The 19772-nt window shown below is 40.7% G+C and overlaps 1 protein-coding gene across 8 annotated transcripts in view; it reads left to right on the forward strand.

Annotated features, from left to right (window-relative positions):
- The first annotated feature begins 2845 nt into the window (after positions 1 to 2845).
- The window catches only part of ZMYND11 (zinc finger MYND-type containing 11), a 107240-nt gene continuing 90313 nt past the window's right edge, over positions 2846 to 19772 (forward strand). For 4 of the 8 annotated variants that reach the window (XM_074574152.1, XM_074574156.1, XM_074574154.1 and 1 more), the window contains exon 1: positions 2846 to 3073. The gene's annotated coding sequence lies outside the window, so the exon portion shown is untranslated. Of the gene's footprint in view, positions 3074 to 3533; positions 3552 to 19772 lie in introns of those variants that run through there. The other 4 variants (XM_074574155.1, XM_074574157.1, XM_074574160.1 and 1 more) reach the window with 3 other exon arrangements.

Consider the following 19772-nt stretch of genomic DNA (forward strand, 5'->3'; position numbering starts at 1 on the left):
CAAAGCGTACAGCACACGCGCAGCCTGATGTGTTCCTATGGTAAGCGCTCTCTACTTAGAAGGAAGTAACTTTATCATGTTTTCTTTCAAACGTTGCATTAGCGGTGTGTTTTCTTTCCCCACAACCTTGCAAGCAAGCAGATGGCGGGACCCCTCAACCATTACACCCCGAGCTGCCGGTTGCAGCTCTAGAAACGGTTTTAAGAAGCAATCTCGTTCCCCAATCGAGCTACTTCAGCCCGAGACCTGCCAGTCCTGCTCCAGAGACCCCGCTCCCGGCTCGTCCTTCCCACGGACCTTCCTTCCAGACGCGGATGGGAGGAAATGCCTGAGGCCCCCGCGGCCTCGCACCGCCCCCAGCCCCGGAGAGGAGCGGGGGGCTGGAGAGGGCCCTCAGCCCGCTTTTTGTTTGAACAAACGTTTCCCCCTGCCGCTGAGGAAAGCCGCCGCTGGCCGGGGCTGGCGGAGGGTGGGATTTCCTTCCCATTGTCTGCCGCGCTCAGCCCGCCGCTCCCGGCGCCGCTTCCACGGGGAAGCCAACGGCCAGGAAGGGCTTGTGTTAGCTACCAAACTAAACGCAGGCGGACGCAAGAATCGGGGCTAACCAAGGGCGGCTAGCAGGGCTTCAAACCTGTGTATTAATGAACATTTAAAAGTCTTTCTAATACAGATAAATATAAGGCAAAACCTTTAAAAAACGCATCCTTTTTATCCTTCGATATGCATCCTAACGGCTGTTACAATGCAGCTACCCAGGGCACCTAATGAGGATATCAAAATATTTCAAAACAAGGCCCGCGAACACCCAGATAGAAGCTATGTGCCTGTCTTCCTACACTTGACTTAACTCACTGCCCGCCAGCTCAGACAACGTGGCTGCGGTTGTAGACACTCCCTACGTGTTTGCTTTAGGATACCTTGTTCTTTCCGAAATCAAATATTTGTATCCTGAAACAAATATTTGGAGGTGGTCCAGGCTAGCCTTTACAAATATGTTAAGTACAGCAAATTGTTGGCAAGCGGTAGACACCAGGTAAAAATCCTGTAAGGTAGGCAAACCACAGGGTTTCAACCCAGCAGATGCTCCCGTGTTGGTGAAACCACGGCCTAAATACTTGACAGGTCTCGATGGGTCCTGAAGAGACAAAAGCAATAAAATTCAGTATAAAATATCTTTATTATACTGAAGATAGCTGAACTTCTGCCATAAGTAAATATTTACATAGGCAAGGAGAAGGCACTGCGGCAGAGTAATACATTTTTTCACTGAAGAACCTGAGACTGGAATTGGAGCTTTGTTCTGGAGTTGTGCCAGATTCCCCCGGCCAACCCAGTCATAGGGGATACCTGGCTGTTCCGGCTGAAGAGTTAAAGCTGATTATGTACGCTGCGAGCTACGCTTCTCCTCTCTTTGCTTCTGGATGCACCTTAACCACGCCAGCTTGGGCAGAACTGTGAGCTTGACTGCATGGTAGAAACGGTAGAAACAGTAGAAACTATAAAGACCCAAACTTTTCATATATAAATATAGCTCAGATGCAATTTGTATAGAGAAGGTTTCAAAGAAAGCTAAGACAGCCAAGCCAGCAATATCCCATGGAAACTTGGCATATATTTCTATCAAACTTCTTTTGAAAATTACATGCCTTAACAAAATCAGAGCCAAACATCACAACTAAATGCTTAACATAAAGTAGCCTTTTTGTAATTATACTGATGGTAAATCCCTTCTTACTTAAAGAATTGCCTGTAAATTTCATTTGCTTTTTATCAATACAAGCAATATAATGCAGTTAATAAATTATAGTGCCACTGTTTGCTATCTGCCCAACCCCTCAAGGACCCTTTGAAAGCAGACTACCAGCACTTTCTTTCCTATCTATTTATTTTCGATAATGTAAAATGTTCTTTCATATTTAAATACGTAATAGAAGTAAAGCTTTATCACTGCTGTGCAACAAACTCTTATTTGCATTTTATTTTTAAAAGAGGATGTAAAGTACTGATGCAGCAGTCTCAAAGAAACTACTTTTAGACACTACTAGAAATCTTATTTACTAAACACACTGGAGAAAATTCCACTGTTCAGTGTGCAAACTCTGTTAAATTTTTGACTGACCAGGCACAATGGATGCATCTTTTTCATCATTAGCAGTCCAAAACTCTTTTAGTAATACCAATGACTACTCATATGAATAAAATTATTTGTATGCATAAATGTTCATAGAACTAAGCTTACAGTGTATTTTGATAAAATATGTCACATTTATGGTCAAGATTAATTAATTGTGAAGTATGTTACTTTTCCATTAAATAATTCCTGAACGATTTCAGAAACTTTAGAATGTATTTTCTTAGACATTTATTATTAATAATATTTCAAAGTCCAAATAAAAACAGGATAAATGTACATGTTTTCTTGCTACTTGCATATATATATATGCAAACCTATAAAGTTATGTATTTCCTATTACTATATATCTCCCAATCCTGCAGTGAAAGTGTGGATCTACAGCTTGCAACATATATATAAGAGATATAGCCAACTCTGAGACAGACCACTGATTCTATATGTTTTAGTTTCCATTGCTCAAGGTGAGTATCCACTTTTGAAAACATTATCTGCAATTTCTCCAAGTTGGACTTCATGATAGGAGGGATTTGCATGTACCAGGGCCAGATAAGCAGCACATTCTTCCTCTGCAATAAGATAAGATCCAGACCTAAGAGTATGATAAAATACATATATAATAAATAGTTAAAGATCCGTTTCAAATGCATTATTAAAAAAAAAAATAATAAAAGAAACAAACAGCAACTCCAGCAGACACCACTAGAGTTCTCCTTCTCCCAAATATCCCTAGCACCATCCTAAACCCTGTTTACCCCAGAAACCTGAACTGTGGACAGACAGAAGAGGAGAGAGAGAGAGAAAATTCAGACACAATAAAACTCTGAGGGAAAAAATATGTGGAAGGAGGAGGCAGCAGCGGCCTGGGGAAGGGATTGAAAAGTTTCCCCTGGCTTAACTTCTCCCCCCCTGCAGCAGCAGAAGCAGCGGCAGCAGCACAAGGTGAGAGAGACTTTTAAGTCTGGGGAGGAGGGGTGTGTGTGCGGGGGGGGGTGGGGGTGAATTTACAGCCCTGTGGATATTTCTGTGTCTGCCTCCCCGGCTTTGGGGTGCGGGAGGCGCCGCGTCTCATGCTGGGTGGAATTTTTTTTTTTTTTTAATATGATGGAGGATTATAAACATGGCGCCTTAAAAAAACTACAAAATCATGTACACACTGTTCCAAGGAGATGGGGGAGAGGGGACAGGGGAAGGGCTGGGCACCCGGGGAGGGGGTGATCCTGCCCGGCGGGGTGCCATATGGGGGGGGGGGGGGGGAGCAATTATACTTCATAATAAAATGTGTGGGGCCGCGGGAGAAGGGGGGGGAGATGGAAGGCGGGATTTTTTATTATTATTATTTCATTTTTCGGAGTGGGCAGGATTACTTGGCAGCCCGCTTGGAAATCGAGGAGGAGAAGGGGACGGCGGCCGAGCGCGTGTGATTATTAACGGCGATTATTTTTGTCCTCACACCTTCCCCGGTCGGATTTCGGCTGGGAGGGGGCGGCGGCTGGTCCCCCGCGCCCCCCGTGCCGAGTTGCAGCCAGCCCGGGGTCGGGGCGGGAGGGGATGGCGGCGGGGTGGGAGAGAATCGCTGCTTCCAGTGCTCCGCCCGGGCCTGCAGGGAGCGGGCGAGCCGGGGACTCGCGTGAGAGGCGAGGCCGCGCGGGGTGTGGCGCGGCCCGGCCTCAGCCCCCTCACCCCCCCCGGCCCCGCTCTTCTCCCACACACGGGGCGACCGCTTTGCTCCCCAGTTCCCCCCACCCGCTTTCCTTTCCCTTACACACACCCCCGCCGCCCCCGCGTTTCCTCGCTGGGGTGGGGGGATGTCTGCTTGGAGGACGGGTCTCGGCCCGAGTAATGGCAGCTGCTCGACAGCGCCGAGTCGCCACAGGAGAGAGACGGCGGGCCCCCGCAGGCCGGCCGCGGCGGGAGAAGGGCCATGGCTCCCCTTCCCCGCGGGGGGGCAGAGGAGGGGACGGGGAAAGGGGTGAACTTAGAGCCCCGGCCCTCCTCCCCGCGGGCGGGCTGGGCCACCCCCGCAGCGGGGACGGCCTCACCGCCCGGCTCCGCCGAGAGGGCGGCCGGGCGTCCCCAGCTTCCCGGAGCGCCCCGGCCGCCGGCACGGCCCCGGCGGCTTCCTCGCCGTCCCCATCTGCTCCGGGGTGAGGGCGCGGGGAGCGGGGGAAGGGACCAATTTCTCCGCTCACTTCCTCCGTCTCCCCCCGCTGCGGGCGAGGGGCGTGCGGGCGGACCGGCTGCTGCGGGCCGGGGCCCTCCCGGAGCCCTCCCCGAACGGCTCACTCTCTCCCCCCGGGCAGAAAGGGCCCTCCCGGAGCCCCGCTGGACTCGGCGGTCGGTTTTCGGGAGAATATGAACTACCGAGGGGCTTGCTTTCGGTGGTTTTGGGGGGGTTTTGTGTGTGTCTATCCCCGACACCGTGTCTCCAAATAACTCCACTCGGTTCACTTTGTGAGGTGTTTTCCTTGTTCCCCTAACTCAGGGGCTCTCCAGAGGCCTGTCTGTCCTCTCTCCTTTCTCTGACGGGGGAGGGATGCAAGCGTAGCTGTGGGGTTTCCTATGGTGAGGGTGATGGGGAGCTTCAGCGCGCTTTCCTGACCTTCAGAGAACAGTCCCCCTGTAAAATACTGATGTTAAGGACTTGGGAAACTTTGTGTGTCTTTTGGGGCTTATCCTGAAAACAGCAGGCTTGGGGAATTTGTTTTTTGTCTTCTGCAAACATGGCAAACGGAACTTTACCAAGGCTAGAGCTGGGGTGGCTTGAGAAGAGGAAAAGGGGTAAAAAACTAATTTGGTGTTGGTTGGTTTTATAATAGTATAATTTGGCATTTTAACATCCCGGAATCATCTGCCACGGTCTCTGTATTGTAGGAGTAATACTATTTGTTTTGAGAAGATCTTACTGCAGTGGAAATGACCAAAAGTAGAAAATGCTTTATTTTCCTAGATATGCTGATTTTTATTTTTTTTTTCTTACTTCTGTTGCTATTCTTTGTAGGAAATTGTTTAATTCTTTAGGGGTGATCACTGAGACAGGTGTCAGGAGGGGGGAAGAGTGGGAGTGGAAGTGCCAGTTTGTGGTTCAGGTTGCAGTCCCTTGGGTTTTTCTAGTCCCTCATCCTTCAGCATGAAGGTCCTGGCATGTCTCCACAGTTTTTTATTTTTTTTTTTAATTTTGTTATCAACCATACTGAGCGTGCTACAGAAAGTCTTTAGGGAAGAAGACTGTTTGCTGACTGCACGTTCGTATAAAAGTGAAAGTACTCACAGAATAATTCCCAGCGTGGATTTATGTTTAATGGCAGCTTTTCCATGCCTAAACAAACTCTCTCTGCTTTGACCAGATATTGGTATGGGGAAGGGAAGGGTTCACGGGCTGTATAGTACAGCAGAGAGCACTTTATCTTTTGATGGTGAGTTTGGTTTTAATGAGTGGGGAAAAAAAGTTACTGTGTTGGTGACTCTTTGTTGATTGTGCTGTGGATGGTGGTCTCTGCCATCAGGAAGAGGCATCTGCAACTGATATTTGGTATCGGATTCAGCACCAAAGGCCTAAGTGAGGAAAATGACTCTTCCACTCCATCTCATGAGCTGGATAGCGTGACGGAAATTAGCTACTGATGAAGTCAGCCATGTAAGGGGAGTTGTGAGTGTATGGATGTTGGGTGGGGATCTTAAGACTTTGGTGGTCTTCTTCCACAGTTTGGAACTTTATAGCACTAATTTAACAGGGAAGTGCCCTCCGTACCAGTTAAACCGGTGTATTTATTTTTTTTTAATCTAAGCAAGCACTTACAGCTATTATTTTTAAATATAAATGTAAAAAAAAAATTGAGTCTGTTCACCAAGGACTAAAATTCTTAGTAGTTTGTCTTAGTTCTTATGTATTGTGAGTGAGAGCAATACGTCCTAACTTTTCAGGAAAAATTGAGCACTACAGAAGTAACAAGAATTTCATGACTGTAATTGCTGTGTGCACAATATGTGGCTGCTGTAATCTGCTGCTGTGTGTCCGTACTGTTTGTAGGTGTAAGTAGTCTGTATGCAGCTGGTGTTCAGGTTGCCTGGGGGTCCCGCCTGCCCTTCCAGCAAAGAGTAGAAGGGACTGTTTAGGAAAGACTTGAGGCTTCTGCAGGGGAAAAGCCTGGATCATCTTTTCAGTCTAATGTCATCTCTAGAGCAAATGGGATGGTGAAAGGCTGTGAAGCGTGCTTAGCATTTCCACCTTGCAGGTAAATATGACCTACGGGGTGCTGTTAGTGACATGGTGCTCCTGGTGAAGAAAATGATGTGGAAGGACCATGAATTTGGCCTCAAACTCACCTTGAAGTGGCTTAGGCTACATCTAGACTGTTGTGCATTTCTACTGGTGAACTGCAGCTTGAGGACCACTGAACTGTGCTAGCTGCAGTCTCTGAACTGGGATGAAATACTTCAAAAAGAAATAGATAAAAGACAACACTTAAAGGTGTTAATTGTAGGTATCTAAAGCTCTCATTGTCTAGTTTGTTAGAAAATTGTCTCATTTCACACAATTTGAGAATCAGGGGAAATTTTGGAATTGGGAGACTTGTTTTGGAATTGAGTACCCAACTTTAGTCAACTAAAGTTTGCAAATTTTGGACATACCTCTAACTAGTTTTCATAGTTACAGCCTTCCACAGTCATTCAGAGCGTTTAGCTCTGGAAGCGTGTAAGGGCTTCAGGCAGTGAATCTGTCTGAAAGAGGGCAATGGAAGACGTCTTCAGTAAACTTCTGATTTTCTTCTTAAATGGTTTTTTAGCTAGCTCTAGAGTGCCATATGTGTCAGTAGAAGAAATCTTTTATTCATAATGTAGGTTGTTACAAATACTAAGTCAAACTATAAACAAAATTAATCCATGCAAAGTGTATGTGTCTCACACCAGTGGTGAATTTGGTTCATAAAATGCTGAGTTGTTTTAAATTAGTGGCCAGGTGCATACAAGAATTTACTTTCCTGAATGAGGAAAAGTAGATGGGTTTTATTTTTTTGCAAGAGTTAGGTCAGAATTGTTGGAGCAATTCTTTTTCCCATGTCTATCCAGTAAATATGTACATTTATTTCAAGTCCTAATGACTGATTTTATTAATTGGGATTGTTTTCCTTCCATGTAATAGGACTTTCTTTAGCCATCCTTCTTGCAGTGATTGTTTAGGAGTTAATGTCTGATCATGTTCTTGATCTGCAGAGGTATTTTTGTGTTGGTTTTTGTTGAGTTTTTTCAGTCTCAGGATGTGATGAACACCCCCATAGTACTTGCGTGGTACTTGGAGCGTGGTGCCCTTGGTAGCTGGGCAGTGCAACATATGTCATCTTTTATATGGCACATACATTTTAGTCTGTCAGTGTTGCTTGCGCTAAATGTTGTGAACAAAGATTGGTCTTGTCAGGTTCTGGATGATTTTTGATCAGCTGAATGTAAATTTAGCCCATAATTGGGTTATTGTTCTAAAGTTTAATCTGCCAGTCGGGAGAATATAGCCTGCAAAAGAGGTAGTTTATAAGATGAGGTAATGATTCCATTTTGCAGGAATTACTTAATAAGTTAACTCTTACATTCCTAAAAAAAGTTCTCGGTAATTTTCAGTGCAGTATAAAGATGTAAATTCAGTATTGGTGAAAGAGTATCTTGTCATCTATATAAAATGCAAAACAAGCGTGGAAACCTTTTTCTTGAAATAAAGCTCAACTTTTTCTTTAAATGGTGGAAGATAACATTTCTCAAAAAAACCCCTTCATTCCTGGGTGTAGTGGAGATAACAGGAAGGAGGTTGATAAATACCAGAGTGGGGGTGTACAGTATACTAAATGCTGTGGCCTCGAGCCTGAAGGGGTAAGCCCCTGTGGCACACAGAACTCTGATTTCAGAGGCCTCTCTGCATCCATCTCCTTGCCACGCCACGGCTGGGTTGAGCCGATTTTTTTCCTGATTTTCAATTCTAGTCTTTAAACGTAGTTTTATCATCTGTTTAAGCCAACGTCTGCCATCAAGTTAATTGAGCAAGTCCGAACTCTTGTTGTTTATTTATTTTTAACTAAGCTGTGAATATTGAACTATACAAAGAATCTTTTTTTATGGGTAAAACTAGACAAATAACTGCAAAATGGCTTTTTAGCATTATATTTGTTTCAAAAGGAGTAAGTAAGTTACTTGCTCTAATTACACTGTTTCATCGAGTGTCTGAATTCGTACTAACACGGTTTAAAATGTGGTTTGATGCAAGATGGCTGCAATCAATTTCTTTAAATACACAAGTTATTAAAGGGTGAACTAACTTGGATCATAAGCTTTGCTAAATGCTGGTTTTTTTGTAGTGTTTTAGTGAGATTCCATTAATATTTTTTATGTCTGTCTTCTGTTTTTTTTTTCTCCCTGAGATGAGCAGGGTCTTTTGTGGGCAGGCCACAGCAGGCACAGTGGTGATACACTGTGACATGCCCATGAACCCAAATTTAAGCTCATGGCGTCTAATTTTAGGTCAGCCAGCTTTGGCGATATCCCGTCAGAGCCTGATCCTATAGCTCTACCACATGGGTAAATCCAAAGTGTAGTTATTGGGAGTTTTGTGTACAAACGACTGGTTTTGATTTTCTTCCAGTCTCTCATTTTCCACTTCACTGAAGTGCAGAAGTTTCTGCTGTTAAAGTATGGAGTCGTGTAATTTGAGTTTAAAGCACATTATTGGTTAAGATGGCAGCACCATAATATTTGTAATTTCAAAATTACAAAAATATTTTAAAATGTAAGTAAAATACTGTTACCAGTGTACAACAGTCAGAATATCTTTGCATATACCTCTACACTATATTCAGTGTTAAATTCCAAGATTAAATAATTGCAGAAAAAAACATTGTGAATTAATGATTATCACTCTTCATACAACTCTCAATTGTAGTATGATATAAAACTAATTCTTAGCAAATAATTTTAGCACCAGAGACAGTGAAATCTGAAGTGCTAAAATCCACTTATTGGTTAAAAAAATGAAGTCAAGCATACCTGAAAAAAATACCAGTAACATCCCATTCACCTTTTCTGTGGAAATTGCATTCTTTGCATGCAAAGAACTGGTCTCACTGTGTTAATTAATTTTTGTCCATAATAGAATACTATTGACTTGAGATCTAGTAATTTAAAGAAAGACGAGTTAAACATATTGCTGTTTACCTCTCATTTCTCCTATGCTCCATTTCCTTTTCCTTTGTTAGTATGTTAAAAATAAACGTGAAACCAACTTGCCTTATATTCAAATATATGATTTTAATGCAGCTAACTTAACTGATGTTTTAGTTACAGACCATAGGAGTCTCCTAGTAGGTGTAGTACTCAAAAGCAGCATTTTGGAAAGTGGATATTTGTACTTTGATCTTGTGCACTTTGAGCACGGCATTATTATCTGGTCTTTTAAAGATAGGTGGATGGGAGTCGCATGCAGCGACACATGGGATATGGTACTTAGTTCACTAATTTTAGCAGAGTGATTCTTCTCTTTCAACGTTAGGTTTTATTGGAACGTTTTAGAAAAGCGATGAAGTGAAACAAAATGGAGTTGAGAGAAAATGATTAGCAGAATCCCAAAGTAGCTAGAAATAATATAGGGTGAAAAATAAATTAAAAGGATGTAAGATAGGTTTATTGCTCAACAAATCTTTGACAAGATCTGAGAGACGAGAGCTTTATCTTTCTTAACACGCTATCATCATTTTCTGTTAAGTCTCACACAACATTTATGCATTCAGTAAGAGGATCTTGCACTACAGATACCTGTTTACAATTGCAGATGCTTCTCAAGTCAAAATCCAAGGAACAGCCAAGTCTGCATTGGCTCTTCGTGCCTTATTACTATTTTCCTGGTGTCGTTGCCAGTAAAAGAAAACTTCCGAAGAGGAGATAGTCTGTGCCTTGCATAACATTGCAGCATGTGCATTCGCATGCACAAATTAAAGGGGAAATTTTACCTCAAAATGGTGGGGGTTTTGTTTCTCCAGTTTTCCTTCTGGTTGGTTGTTAATTTTGTGACCAGTATCTGCTGAGCTGTCACTGACTTCAGGGACAAGCGTAAACCCAGTGTTCATGCATAATCCCCTCTCCCCGAACAATTGCTTAAGATTCAGGTTCAAAATTGTACAAAATCAAAACAAAAGAACTGCAATTTCATAATATGTAATCACAGGCCACGGATTGTTCACTGATGAAAACTGATGATGTTCACTGTAGAAATTTCATTTTTACCAATAGATTAATATTAATATAACGACGGAGACCTTCATCATATAAGCACTTGCTTCCCTCAGGCATAAAAATGCATAGGCCTTGGAACATACTGAGGAATCAAGTTTATTTTCATAAAACATTTTTAAAAATTAAAACTTTATGTACAATTCCAATATTCAAAGAAGAACACAATTACAATTTGTTTCGACTGTATAACTTTACATAATGTTATATTTTTGATCCTTTTACTGGTATATGCAAGGTTACGTATTCATGCCTTTTGAATATCAACAGTATGACTATTGTTATCTTTGCACTTGCTAGATTTTATATTGATGATTGTTCCCATTGAAGTTAAGACACTTTTCCTACATGTATATCAGTTTTGAAGGAATTTACAGTATCTATGAACAGAGGAAACAGGGATAACATTTTTCTGTTAGTGACTTTTAACAATTTCTGTATATCTTAAATCCTGTATCTTGTAGAAAGCCTTAATTGTAAAAAAAGGAAACTGGTAAAAGAAGAAATATAAAGATTTTTACTGGAAAAGCTGATACTATTATGAGAAGAAAGGTTTATTTTTACATTAGGAAAGCTAGCAAACAGATACGTCAGGAAACTGAGGATTTTAACATAGTTTCAAAATTATGGAAATCATGTCCGTGAAAGCAAGTTTAATAATCACACAATTTGATTTTATTTTTTGTTAATCACAGAACATACATTTAAAACCTGTGAATTTTGAAAATTACCTTGACTCATCCTGTTCGTTAGTATTTACCTGCAAAATCTGGGCAGTCCTTTTCTGCGCTGTGCAACAAGGAGTTTAGAAAGAGTAATGTTCTCACCTTGTGCTTCTATTCTTTCTTTGTTATGCAGTTCAGAAATCTCAGAACACCTTTTTTTCCCTCTTCTGTATTAATTTAAAGCAAAGAATTGTTACTAGTTGTTTTCATAGGAACCAGACTGGCACCATTTTTAGCTTCATATAACTGTAGTTGAGACTTTAGGACGTTCCTAAGAACTGACTGCACAAACCTTTTCTCAGGAAGCTGGATGTTTCAGTGTCAGTCATCACGTGCAAGCTGACATTTGAAGATAGTACGGCACACTGACTAATTTGGCATTGACACTAACAGTTGCTCAATAGAAAAGGAGAATTTTAATTTTTTTTAACCAATGAAAATAGCTTTCTGAAAACTTTTCCTGGTGAAATGTGGGGAAGAGTGAGAAGGGATGTGTACACTTTGCTCATTGGTAACTCACGGTGCCTGACCCCTTATCGGTCTGACTAGAATGTAACGTCCCGTTATTTGAAAGCTGCCATATTAAAATCTTGTTTGTTTGTTTGTTTGTTTGCTTGTTAAAAAAAAAAATCTTTTATTTCACTGGCTCACTGGCATATCTTTTTGAAGGAGAGTGCTGATGCACACCTGGAAGCATTTTAGACTGACAGTGTTGGAAAGCAAGAAACATGGATACTCTCAAGCTGTAATTGCAGCTTTCAGTTTTGTAGCTTTGTCTTCTTTTTCTTCTTCTTCTTAACACTGACCTGAAGTAAATAGACTTACAGGAAATATTTGTTGTAAGAAAGAGATTCTTCCTTTTCCTGTGCACTTTCCACTGCGCTGGCTCCCAGAGGGCTTCTTTATAAAACCTCCTAATTGGAAGCATACTCCGAACTTCTCTGTGACTCCAGACATGAGATCTCCTCTTGTTAGTCAACTTGTACCTTTTAGGAAATATGGATTATCAGTCAAGTATCTCCAGGTGCCAGTTTTATTAGGTTTTCTAATCCATGCTGACATTCTTTTTCTCAATAGTTTTAAGAAGTTTTATAAAAACAACCCATTTACAAGTCATCCAAGTATACGCCTAACTTGTTGCACTAATTTCTGAAGACATGTAGCTTTCAATAAAATGGAATGATTTTTGTCCCTTATAGCGGTACAAGAAATATTGATAAATATCAGCTAAAGCTAATTGAGGGTGCAGATGCTTTGAGTACAGGTGCACCAAGGAGCCCAGAAGCAGAACGTGGTTTGCTCTGCCAAGTTAGTGGATAAGCACTTACAGTGTTTCCTGGGCCAGTGGGGAGGAATGGTATCCAAATTTCCACTTGGCTCTTCTTACATGAGAACTGCATTTCTTGATCAAACTAGCATGTCATGTAATCCAGAGTCTTGTCTCCAGCCATTGCCAATCTCAAATGTCTCCTAAACAGGTGCCAAAAATCAGCCAATTTTATGATGTAGAAAGCTATAGAATACTTTTTTTCCCATACTAGTTCCTAAACAGTAATCATTTAGATCATGATTTCTGCTTTTACACATGCAGAATTTTTATTTATTCCATTTTGGAATGTTTTAAATTCTGTTTACTGTAATAACTGAACATTTTAGCTACTAATGTTAAAATGTACTCCTTGTTAGGTCAAGCCTGTTGTGTCCTCTCCGGATGCCTTGCAGCCTCCCACTGCAGCGCCCTTTCTCTTCTAGCATTTACCAAGAGCTCCTTCCTCGGTTGCAGAAGAGCGCTGTGTATACCTGCATGTCCGCGCGGTATGTGGTGGAGATAAGAGACCTTGAGGGGCGAGTTAATGAGAGGCCATAGCGGTTGTCTGTTGAGAGCAAATAAGAGCTGGGAAATGCACGTATGAAAGGAAGAAAGGGAGAGTTTGGCTTGAAATACACATTAAGTGAAAGTCGGTGTGCACGTCACAGTATACGTGCGAGAGGACCGGTGTCTGCTGACGTAATTTGGTGCAGCACTGTTGGCTTTAGAGGAGCAATGTTAGTTTACACCTGCAGAAGATTTTCTTCTGAATATCTGGGAATGAGAATATATAATGAAGTGTTTATGTATGAGTGACAGGGAGCGTGAGCGTGTGAGAATGAGAGCGCATGCACATATTTTCAGGCCTGATTGATTATATGAAAAAAACCCTGGAGTTGAAAGAACATTATTTTAAATTAACATTCATTATCTTCACGCGTGAGATAACAGTTCACTTTGGACCAGATCCTAGCACCATTATGTTTCTTGAGCAGAGACTGCTTTTTCCTTTAATGACGTTGTTCAGTATGAGAATGGCAAAATGTAGTCAGATCTTTGACAATAAAAATATACGGTTTAGTCACCATACGTTAGAATAATACTCTATTATTTCTGTCAGGAAAACATGGATCATTTTTCTTAAAATAAATGGTTATATTTTCTTTGAAATGTAAAATAAAAAGTAAAAGAAACCTTTTTTTTGGATCTCTAATCTTATGCTTGGAGAAGCTTGCAGCCATTTTAATTCATGCTGCATTCATTGATCCAGCAGTTAGATTATTTAATCACACCACAGCTAGGTCATCTACCTATCGAACACTGTTAAAGAGTTCCGTAATATCCTTTGGGTTATTGGCTTCTAAATATCACTTTTGAAAAAAAAAAAAGAAAAAAGAAAAAAGAAAACAAGCTATAAACATCCCAGTTAACTTATAAACAGTATAAAGGAAAACACAATGTGAATTCTCGGTCTTATCATTCAGCTCTTCTTTTCTGTACATAATATAACTAGAAAAAAATGCACATCACAGCAAACAAAGGAAAAAAAATCTGATTTTGATCTTCTTTGGCAGTTCTTTTGCTTTTAAATACAGAGTTTTGCAACATTAAGTCATCTAATTAGGCAGCAGCTTGCTATTAAGTATTTTCATAACAGACGTAGTTTGTGAGCATGAAAATGAAAGCCACGTTTTAAAATTATAACCCCAAATAACTTTCTGAAATAAAAAATACTCTAAAAAAAGGGCTTATTCTTTAATTTTAAGTAATCATGTAAAAAAGTGGGAGAATTCTGTATTTTAGGTATTCAGCAGCAGGAGGAAACTGATTTCCTAGGCTGCAAGTGCTGCAATAGTAGAATCCCAGTGATCAAGATATATAAAAAGGGAAATAAATGTGGCAACAGCTAATGTGTGGCAGTGAAAAGTGGAGGAAAAGACTGTCGTGATGCTCTTAAGTGTCCTGTATTTTCTGAGAGGGAGCTACTCACAATGAAATAAACCTCTTCTTGGTATGCGATAGGCAAGGGTCTTGTATAAAAAGAGTCGGTAAATTCTTTGGCAGTGATGCACTTGGCAGCAGTGGTTTTTAAAGGGTCACCCATGTGCGTTTCAGTTATTTCCCTACAGAGATGAGGAGGAAAGTTCGTGCTCTTCTGAGGTATTGTTTTAGTCTGTCTGAATGCGGGTGGAACAAGAAAGTCATGTTTCATATGAAGATGGGAACTGTATTTTCCTCCTGTTAAATGAAAGCTTAGAGTCCAGAGATGCTGATTCCGTCTGTCTGCGTCTGGATCCCTAGGCTTATTTCCTTGTGCTTTCCTGATGTACACTGAAAGCTTCGTCAAATGAGGGTTTCTTAACCATTATTCAATGGTTTCACTCTCAGACTATTTTAACAACTCCTCTGCTTTATTATATTAGTCTATGACAGTTTTGGTACAACTTCTTGTTATACTTTCACCTGGGCACTCTGGGATGCAATTCCTTTCTTTAACATGCCGTGATGTATATACATGAGGAGTCTGAGCGTAGAGGAGGAATTTGACTGAAGGTTTTATGAATGCCATTGCTGAGTAAGACCTCAGTGCAGCAAGGCAGGTTAAATAGGGCTCTGATGCTTTTTCTCCCTTTCTTTTGGAATAGCATTGAATATGCTGCAAGCTCAGACGAATGTGCTGTGTCCACACCGTGTATTTCTTTACCGGTAAATAGAGACTTCAGTCGTGGAAGGCAAGTCAGCAAGGTTAAATAAAAAAAAAATAAGGTGTTGAAACCCAGCTGCATGGGAAAGAAAAATAAGAATTGAGTGATATCAAAAGCAAAAAGTCAATGTTAATGCAACGTACTTGCAGGTTTTTTTCAGGAGCTGAAGATGCTTTTTGAAAAAGGTTTTGGGTGGCTGAAAGACAGTTCAGGAGTCATCAAGGGACGGGGTGTCCAGCTGCGGGTGAAGGAGGCTGCAGCCCCCCTGCGTGGGAGAGTTGACAAGTATCCATTGAGTTCAGTCCATTCTGGTGGGTGTGGTGGCCAGATGACTATCAAGCAAATAAATAAAGTATAATATTACAATGGACATCAAACGTTTTCATGTCTGTGTTACTAAACTTAAGAAACAAAAGAGCTCTTGACATTTTGAAATTACGGCCCTGTTTTTGAGCGTTTCTTCCGAGTTCCACTGAATTAATGAAATTAATTGAACTGCCAAACTCGGTGGAGAGCTGCTGGTTAGCCATCGTTGCAGGAACCCCACATCTCGGGCAGAATGTGCTGCTTTACAGTCGCTTTGTCTTGAATTTAAATGACGACCTTCACTTCCTGCGTCTCGGGCTACAGCAAGCTGCAGTGGGAGGCAGCCCTGAGAAGGTGTTTGCTAATGAGGCTCTAGCACCCTTGACAGGTATGCAAGGTAATTAAAAGGGGATAGATGGTGGTGTACTGTGTTTGGAAATTTCATTTAAAGTATATTTTTATGTAGTTATGATTTTGACTTGTCCAAGCCATTGTATGGTCGCTGACACTTTCCAGAAGAGTAAGGATGCTTGCCCTCTTGTCCTGGCCAAGATCCACTTTGGGTCATTGCATTCTGACTACCTACACTTCTGTAAAGTTTTATCTGGATTTTGTTACTGTGGTTCATTTACATAGTAATGCATATGTACTTGTCAGTTTGCAAAATAACAGCACGGGATAAAAAAATTACAAAAATCACTGCTTCAAATTACATTTTGTATTTGTGCATGAATAAATATAGTATGGCACGATACAGTACAGAAAAAATACCAAGTGGCATGTTCAGTAATAGCATTCATAGCAGAGATCAGTTTCCAGAGTTTATGAAATGGAAGAGAAAGTGCCATCCATGAAGTGCAAGTGTAAAAGAAGACAGCAAAGGGGTGATGGAGACAAAGGGGAGAGGTGAGAAAACTAGATAGCTACAGGAGGGATGAGAAAAGAAACATGGGGCGAGGTGTAGTTCAAGAGTGCTTTATAGAAGACACTCCTGCCAAAACTGGTACAGCAGGGGTTAAGTTGGCGAGTAGAATGCACTGTTAAACATATGATATATTGCGCAGCAGGAATGGTTATAATTCACTGGTAGGAGAAATAATACCTGTTTGTATTTTAGTTAAAACTATATATATGTATTTACAAGGTTATTTGGCGTGGATTTTACATGTGTATCAACAAGGGAGGGGCAGTCAATTTATGTGGTGGTGTGTATACGTGTCAGTAGGACTTAGGCAATCACAGATCTGCACGTGGCAATCATTTGCTGGCACAGAAATGTTCCTCTTCTATATACAAAGGCACATTTTATCATTTACCACTCAGTCTCTCAGGATCCTGCTTAAATTACAGTAGGAAGAACGTGCTGTGTGTTACTGTAGGTGAAAAAAAGAACCCAAGCCACATCCTGTTGTGGAGAGTTTTCTGTAGAAATATGAACTTTAAAGCTGCAAGCTTACTCTTAAAACTGATGGATATTAATTATCAATATTATCCTAGAATGGATTTCCAGAGGAGTTCAAAATAATCCAGTATTAGACCATATTGCATAACCATAGCAGTCTAATATTTACAAGAACTGTCCCAGTGTTCTTCCAAAAATACTTAAGTCTGCTTAGAGACACTTCATCCACAGCCCAGCTGTACCCCATTCCACACAGATATGGGAACACATACACGGAAAAAAGTTTTAAACAGTTTTTATTTTGAAAATGCTTTCAAGAAAACTGTTTTTGAATAGTACTTGTACTCACATGATGAGTGAAATCATACTCATCTCAAATAGATTGTTCACAAAAAGAGAGTTTGAGAGTTTTTGTTTTATTTTTCTAGAAATGGAAAAATGGTTTTGAAAATATCTTGGAATTTGCATATTAACATTGATGTTCCTTATTGTTAGTTGTTTTCACATGACTTCATTTGCTAATAGAAGCAGTACATAATGTACTATGTACTTACGCAAAAGAGAGATTTAGGACAATGCATGTGTTTTTGAAAGTTGCGGTTCTTCCTATATTTATTTTTGTCTGTTTAATGTTTTTTGGGATATCTGTGTTGGCATTGTTTTTGGAAAGAACGTCAACAAAAATATTTTTCACTTTAGGTCATAGATACACAGTAGTACCAAACCTTCAAGCTCTTACCTAGCAGAACTACACTGATCACTTATTCTGACCTCCTTTAGCTCCTGGGTAACCCAGCTTAAATAATTTTACCTATTTCTCCTGGATCCAGCCCACTGAAAACGCCATTACAAGCTCTTGTGAGAGCAGCCGGCCTGTCCTGTGTAAGTGAAAGGGTTGAGAACCCATCTTTCAGTGCTGAGGCAGACAGGGATCTTATCCATTTAGCAGTCGCTGTCTAGTTGGCTCTTTTTTTGTCTTTTTTTTTCTAGTTGTCTTTTTTTGTGATTTTTTTTATGGTAAGAGGCAGGAATACTTCAGTGAGGAAAGCCATCCAGCACCCACATGCTGCGTATTCTGGGAATGAGATCCATGTGGCTTCTTACCTTTTTTTTTCCCCTTCTGTATCATTTATTAAAGCTGTTATGGAATATTTGCTAAGGCTAAAAGAGTTTGAACTCTCACTTAGCCTCATTAAGGTCTTGGGCTTGGTGTTTACTATTTCTGCTTTCATCAAGGCCACTTTCTCCGAGGCTTTTGCAGGAGATACATATGTTCTTATGAATGACCTTCTTCATTTTCTGCCTCAAATCATGGTAGAATTATAATTTTTAATCAGCAGGCTTTATTTAATCTCCAAATTTTATTTCTGGTGTTCTTCCTCTAAAGCAGAATTTGTTTTTTTTACTTTTATGCCGGGGGTTGTCTGCTTCTGTATTAACACATTGAAACGCTTCAGGCTATTCATGTGTGTTTTCTGAAGGGTTTAACAGTTCAGCCATTTCCACGCAGACTGTCGAAGTCAATTGGAGACTGTGTCAAAATTTGCTATCAGACTGCTAAGATGAATCTCCCACTGTTACTACAGAGTACTTCTCCAAAGCACACGACGTTGTCAAGAAATACTTGAGATATTGGAGATGATGCTGTCTGGAGCTCCATCCCTGCCTTCACCATGTGCTGTAACATTACTCAAACCTATCTGTTGGTAAAGAAGTACTAGAGTGGTTTGTACAAAAGGCTGCAGGACCTCAGGTACTTAGTGGCCAGGTTTAAGTCACTGTGACAAACTGTGCACCGTCACTCAAAAAGAGAAAAAGGGGTGATTTACCAATAGGCAGGTTTTTTAATTTATATGTATAGTTCACATTCATCTTTTCTTTGGGTTACTTTGCTGTTCCTCAGAATTTTTGGATGTTCTCTGAGTTTTATTGTTATGGTTGGGAGGAAACTGAAAGTGGCAGTCAGTCTGCACCTTATATACCTACTCATTGCAAAGACGTAAGACTTCTCTTAAGTGCAAGGACATATATGTAGCTCATTAGTTTGACTATACATGAAAAATTAATGTATAATGAGAGAACCAGAGAGTTCTGGTTACTGTTAGGGGACCTCTTTTTTCATTTTAACTATAAATTTAAACTTTGAACAATGAATGTGCTTAGACTAGTGATGTGCTTATTAGGTTAAAAAAAGAACAAGCTTTTAATAGGAAAAAATTATCACAGGGCAGACAGCACGGGATTTCATTAGCATTTATGGGTTGCTAAACTGCAATTTAAAAGTCACATTTCTGTCTAGCAAAGTTTTCCACAACAGTCATACAAATAACATCAAACAATGTCTTTTTAGTTTGTTTACTTGGGGTCACATTTTCAATAAATAAAGTGATTAAAGCTGCAGGGACTGTCTGTGAAGGCTACACTACTTACCTTCCATTGATTTTAGTGGGACTTTGAATAAATGTTTTAGTTCTGAAAATCCTACCACATATAGACCTCACCTCTGCCTTTTGACATCTTTGAAAATCCGGCCCTTAGGACAATTAACAGGATTATTTCAATGGTTTTCCCTTACCGGTTCACCATTTTACTCTGCTCAGGAAGGTCCGTCAATTACGAAGAGCGTTTTGTAGTAATTTCTGAACTTAGAGTTCATACCTGTCAAGAGGATAAACTGACAGCAGAGACTTGGCCCTGGCTTTCCACATGGTATTGTAGTTCTTTGCTCTAATAATGTAAATAGTTCTTAGGGTAATTCTTTTCATCCATAGATGTTTAAGTGCTGCACAAAGGGGATTAGTGTAATTAGTTTTGCATTTGGAAATGGTAATACAGAGATACGCGGTGACTTGTCTGAAGTTACCCAGCGCAGCAGGAGGCTGTACCAAGTCAGTCAGGCCTCAGTCTACTTTCTTCAGCAAATGTAGTT

The sequence above is a fragment of the Larus michahellis genome, chromosome 2 (assembly GCF_964199755.1).
Source record: "Larus michahellis chromosome 2, bLarMic1.1, whole genome shotgun sequence".
Classification (NCBI taxonomy): domain Eukaryota; kingdom Metazoa; phylum Chordata; class Aves; order Charadriiformes; family Laridae; genus Larus; species Larus michahellis.